The sequence below is a fragment of the Harpia harpyja genome, chromosome 5, assembly GCF_026419915.1.
Source record: "Harpia harpyja isolate bHarHar1 chromosome 5, bHarHar1 primary haplotype, whole genome shotgun sequence".
Lineage (NCBI taxonomy): Eukaryota > Metazoa > Chordata > Aves > Accipitriformes > Accipitridae > Harpia > Harpia harpyja.
The window spans coordinates 79,702,499-79,708,033 of record NC_068944.1 but is presented as its reverse complement, the minus strand read 5'-3'; the positions used below and the strand labels follow the sequence as shown (position 1 = coordinate 79,708,033).

Below are 5,535 nucleotides of genomic sequence, written 5' to 3'. Positions count from 1 at the left end.
AACATGAATGTAGTCTTGCATAGTTTCATTATTATGCTTATAAATTGTTTGTTTTTTTTAATGAAAACTGCCTTAAATTAATGGGCTAGATGGGGAATAAAAGAGGAAAAATCGCTACTGTCAGTATCTTTTGTATAGCAACACTTTTGGGTACCAGCATGGGTGTTTTTTTATTGTGGTGGTTTCTTTTTTTCTTTACCAGAGTGTTCAGCTACTACTGCCATCCTTTCCTTCTGGGGAAAAATGCAGGAGGTGACCTAAGGAATGAGGGTTCCTATGATCAGATAACTTGGCCTTAACCCGTGACTAGACTGGTAAATCCCAAGTGCAGACAAGGAGGCATTCAAGTTCAGTGTGGCTGAACATCCAATATGATCTGATTAAGAGAAAACACATATCTGCTTGACCTGGCCAGTTAAAAGTCTTTCTCCCCACACGAAAAAGGCAGGAGGAACAGATCTCTGCTGCCCAGAGCTCATCACTCCATTTGGCAGAATCTCTATCTTCCGTTACAAAAGTTGCATTTAAATTTCTAATCTAGCCGTTATTTATACAAACCAATATTGTAGCATGTAGAGAAGACGAACAGATTTTAAAGTCAGGAGATGTACTGAGCGTCTCTTCTGTCCTCCCTGAAAAGATGAGAGAAACAGCATCACTTAGCAGTGGATGCCCATTTTAAAAGAATGTTGGCTTAAAATAATTAAATAAGTGAAAAGTCAGCAAAACCGCAGGTAAATAGTTTCTGTAGTTCAAGAACTGCACCTTTTTATTGTCTGAAATTGTCCAGTTTCCAACTGTGTATCTCATCGGGTCTGTTGCAGACCTGTTCCTAGGAGTCTCGGTGCATACCAACACTCAGTTCTCCACCCCGCGAGCTTATTAACTCAAGCTCCCTTTTTTCCTGTGAACACTCCCCCCAGATTTTCCAGTAAGCTTCGAGGAATACTGTACCTTTATTGCAGATGTGCCTTTGTCCTTCACAGAGACGTAACCTGCACTGAGGCCGACTGAAACGCTTTTGTTCCGACACGCCGACGCTACCGGGACTCGGCGGCTGAGCACGAACGTGCCACGGTCGCAGCCCTTCCTCCCCCCCTCGGTTCTGCTCCCTTCGGAACTGCCAGCACCAAGTCCAACCTCGCTGAAAGCAAACGCTGCCCCTGCGCGGCAAGGACCCCCGGCCCCGCGGGCGGGGCGGGCAGGGGAGCGGAGGAGAGCGGAGCGGAGCGGAGCGCAGCGGGGGCCCGCCCGCTCCCCGGGACCCTGGCCGAGGGCGCGGCGACGCGGCGGGCGGGGCGGCCCTGTCGCGTCACCTGACGGCGTCACCTGACGGCGTCGCGCCGTAGCCGGTAGCCGGTAGCCGTTCCCCGTAAGCGCGGCGGGCGCCTCCGGGCTGTGGTTGCGTAGCGGGGCGGCTCCGACCCGACCCGACCCGACCCGACCCTCGCCGCTGGGGCCGGTCACGGTCCGGCTCCGGCGTCTCCTGCCCGCTCTCGAGTCCGCGGCCCGCGTGTCCCAGCCTGGCTGTGGCGGCCGGGAGCGGGTTCGTGGTGCGGAGCCGATGACCCGCGACGCAACGGCGGTGCCCGGCCGGGCGGGGGACATGAAGCCGCCCTGTGCCCCTGCCCGCCCCCCCTCCCCGTTCGGCGTTAGCGGTGAGAGGTGGGATGCTGCGTGCGGGCAGCTTGAGCCTCCACGGGAAGGCTTGATGGCATCAGCATACGAATAGTTTCGTGCCCTTCTGCAGCCAAGGACTCTGGGATCTTTTGAAAACCTGAATCAGCAGTACGGTACTCGCTGTATCAGAGGCCAGTCAGTTCACAGAATCATAGAACATGTCGAGTTGGAAGGGACCCATTCAGGATCATCAAGTCCAACTCCCTGCTCCTCGCAGGACTACCTAAAACTAATCCATACGACTAAGAGCATCATCCGGACACTCCTTGAACTCTGGCAGGCTTGGTGCGGTGACCACTTCCCTGGGGAGCCTGTTCAGTGACCGACCACCCTCTCGGTGAAGAACCTTTACCTGGCGTCCGATTTGAACTTCCCCTGACATGGTTTCACGCCATTCCCTCGTGTCCTATCGCTGGTTGCCAGGGAGAGGAGATCAGCACCTCCCCCTCCGCTGCCCCCCCTTGAGGGAGGTGTAGACTGCGATGAGGTCCCCCCTCAACCGTCTCAAAAATGAGCCAAGTGACAGCTGCCCCTGGTAAGTCTTGCCCTCGAGGCCTTTCATCATCTTGGTCGCCCTCCTCTGGACACAGTCCAGTAGTTTGATGTCCTTATATTGAGGTGCCCAAAACTGCACACAGTGCTCGAGGTGGGGTCACACCAGTGCAGTCTAGAGTGGGACAAGCACCTCCCTTGACCAGCTAGCGATGCTGTGCTTGATGCACCCCAGGACACGGCCCTTCTGGCTGCCAGGGCACACAGTTGACTCACAGTCACCTTGCCATCAACCCACATCCTCAGATCTCTTTCCGCTGGGCTGCTCTCCAGCCTCTTGTCCCCCAATTTCTATGCATAACCAGGATTACCCAGTCCCAGGTGCAGAATCCGGCACTTGCTCTTGTTAAATTACATATGGCTGGTGATTGCCTAGCTCTCTAGTCTATCCAGATATCTCCGTAAGGCTTCTCTACCCTTGAGGGAGTCCACAGCTCCTCCTAATTTAGTTATCATTGGCAAACCTTTAATGTACATTTGATTCCTGCATCCAAATCATAAAGACATTAAAGAGCACTGGCCCTAAAATTGAGCCCTGGGGAACCGCACTGGTGACTGGCTGCCAGCCTGATGTAACCCCATTTACTGTAATTCTTTGAGCCCAACCCATCAGCCAATTGCTCACCCAGCGTATTACGGACTTATCTAGCTGTATGCGGGACATGTTGTCCAGAAGGATGCTGTGAGAACCAATATCAAAAGCTTTGCTAACAATCCAAAAAAACCCACATCTACTGGCTTCCCTTGGTCAACTAGATGGGTGAACTTGTCATGAAAGGAAATTAAGTTAGTTAAACAGGACATTCCCCTCATGAACCCATGTTGGCTATGATTGCATTGCCCCTCCAGTGTTTTTCAATAACTCCCAGAATAACCACCTCCATAATTTTACCAGGCACTGAAGTGAGACTCACAGGCTTGTAATTACCAGGGTCTTCCTTCTTACCCTTCTTGAAAATTGGGACAATTTTCTCTCCAGACTCCCAAGACTGTTGAAAAATAATGGAGTGGGGTCCCACGATAACATCAGCCTGCTCTTTCAGTTCCCTGGGAGGAATCCCATTGGGCCCCATAGACATGCATGTGCAGCTGGAGGAGCAAGTCGCAAACAAGTTCAGGGTCGGCTGGGAGTTTATCGTTCCTCCAGTCACTGTCTTCCAACACGAGGCTCCGGGGGTCCCAGGGCCCATCATCAGTGTTGAAGACGGAGGCGAAGAAGCCATTGAACATCTCTGCTTTGTCTACGTCCCTATTTGTGAGGTGACCGACCTCATCAAGTAACAGACCAATGTTACCTCTGATCCTCCTTTTGCTGTTAATGTATTTTAAAAACCCTTTTTCTTGTCCTTTACAGTACTTGCCACCTTGAATTCTAGTCGAGCTTTGGCCGCACAGATTTTCTCCCTGCAGTGGCGAACAGCATCTTTGTAGTCCGCCCGTGTCACCCGTCCTTGCTTCCAATGTTCATACGCTTTCCTTTTCTGCCTGAGTTCTGGAAGAAGATCCCTGCTCAGCCAGGCCGGCCTTCTGCCCCACTTGCTTGACTTCCGACACTTTGGAATTGCCTGTTCCTGCGCTTTTAAGTTAAACCCCTTAGTGTGTGCCCCTATGCAGATTAGTACCTGATTTTAAGTTCTGAATTAAAGTTGTGACATTTTACCTATGCTTCCTTCCTTTTTGTGATGTTCCTTTAAATTTGTCTCTAATTTTTGTTCTCAGTCTTACCTCTGGATAATGTAGTCTTTCTTGAAGTGCTCATTTAAGGCCTTATCGAGAAGCGTACATGAATACAGTTACTGTCCTCACTGTGACTGCACACATTTGCAGAGCTGTGCCATTGGACCATGAGGTCTTTAAGGCAGGTGTTACGCATGGCTTACAAGGAAAAGAGTAATAAAGCTGTTGACCTGTATTTACTTTCAGGAAAATGAATGTCAGGAAAGCATCAGAAAAGCTGCTACTCATAAAGCTGAAAACTAGCTTTAATAATGGGGAAAAAAAAAAAATCGGGAAAAAAAAAACAACCCAGCTGAAAAATCACTAAAATAGATGGTGCTGAGGTGGGATAGCTGGAAGATGTATTGGTAGAGAATGTTTTTCAATGACTTGCTCCTACATGTAGGCCTCCTTTGGGAGTAAGTTGGAGAACGGATTTTCTTTCTTCAGGAATGGTGCTACAGCAGATAAGGTCAGTAGCCAGTCATTTTAGCTTTGGCAGTATGCACCAGTTGTTTCCTTTTTTTTTTTCCTAAAGAGAAAGAATATGTATGTGCAAGTGGTGCAATTTTGTAGCTGTCTTGGAGATTTGTGTTCTGAATGCCAATGTTGGTTATCACCAGGAACAATGAAAAATGTTTGTGAAAACAGTTTTAAAATTCATTGGAACAAATGTCACAAGGGTATTGGTGATGACAAGTAACAGCAGAAGCTAAAAAGAATTAGTAATTTGTGCTTATTAGGGAAAAGAAAACTAAGATGTACTGAGCATCATGGAAGTACCGAATCCTTTTGTACTATTCAGTGAGGTAATTGCAAAGAAAGTACTTGAAAACATTAATGTGTGTATTAGTAAGACATACAAAACAGACTTTTCAGCTTTCCTGTGAAAAAACAGGAATTGTCAACTATTCCATAGGCAAAAGGATTGTCAGTGGATTTAGTAGGGCAATATTAGCAGCATAGCTGAGTACTTTGTAATAGAATAGAATTCTCCCAGAACATCTCACTAAAAAAAAGGGAATTTTTCCATGTCTTTTAGAAAACTTGCTAATGAAAATAAATGATTTGTCTGAAGTTTTGCCCAGTAAATCTGTAATGGAGCAGAAACTTGAACACAAGATTCCTTAGTTATAGGCCCTTACTTTAACTATTCCTCCATCTCCAAGAAGGTTGAAGTAAAAGCACTCCAAATGACTCTATTCCATTCTTAAAGTCCTATGAATAAAGGGAAGCAAAACCCAAACTACTAGAGATGATTAGCTGTGTGGCTGGTGTAAAACTGCAGGCTCTGTTTTAATGTAGTATTAGGCCGCATTCCTTTGGGAGGGGAATGTGGGAACACTGTACTGCCAGAATAACAGAGCAGGTGACCTTCTCTTCTGAGCTGAAGACTGCTTAGAGAAAATAAAATGATGTTCAGTTAATATGATAAGACAATGCTAAGAATGCAAATATGTTGCAACTTCTTAAAAATGTATGAATGTGATTAAATATGTATGCTATCCCTTTTCACATGACTCAGCAGTCTGTACTGTGACCTCTTGTCCCCTGATCTTTCTTTCTGGCTCTATGCTCAAGGTCCCA

At 47.6% G+C, this 5,535-nt stretch overlaps 1 long non-coding RNA gene across 1 annotated transcript; it reads left to right on the top strand.

The window, feature by feature from the left end:
- Positions 1 to 1,433: 1,433 nt before the first annotated feature.
- LOC128142507 (uncharacterized) lies at positions 1,434 to 4,144 on the top strand. The gene is made up of 2 exons (XR_008235433.1): positions 1,434 to 2,215; positions 3,587 to 4,144. It is a non-coding gene; the product is annotated as an uncharacterized LOC128142507 (long non-coding RNA).
- Positions 4,145 to 5,535: the final 1,391 nt, after the last annotated feature.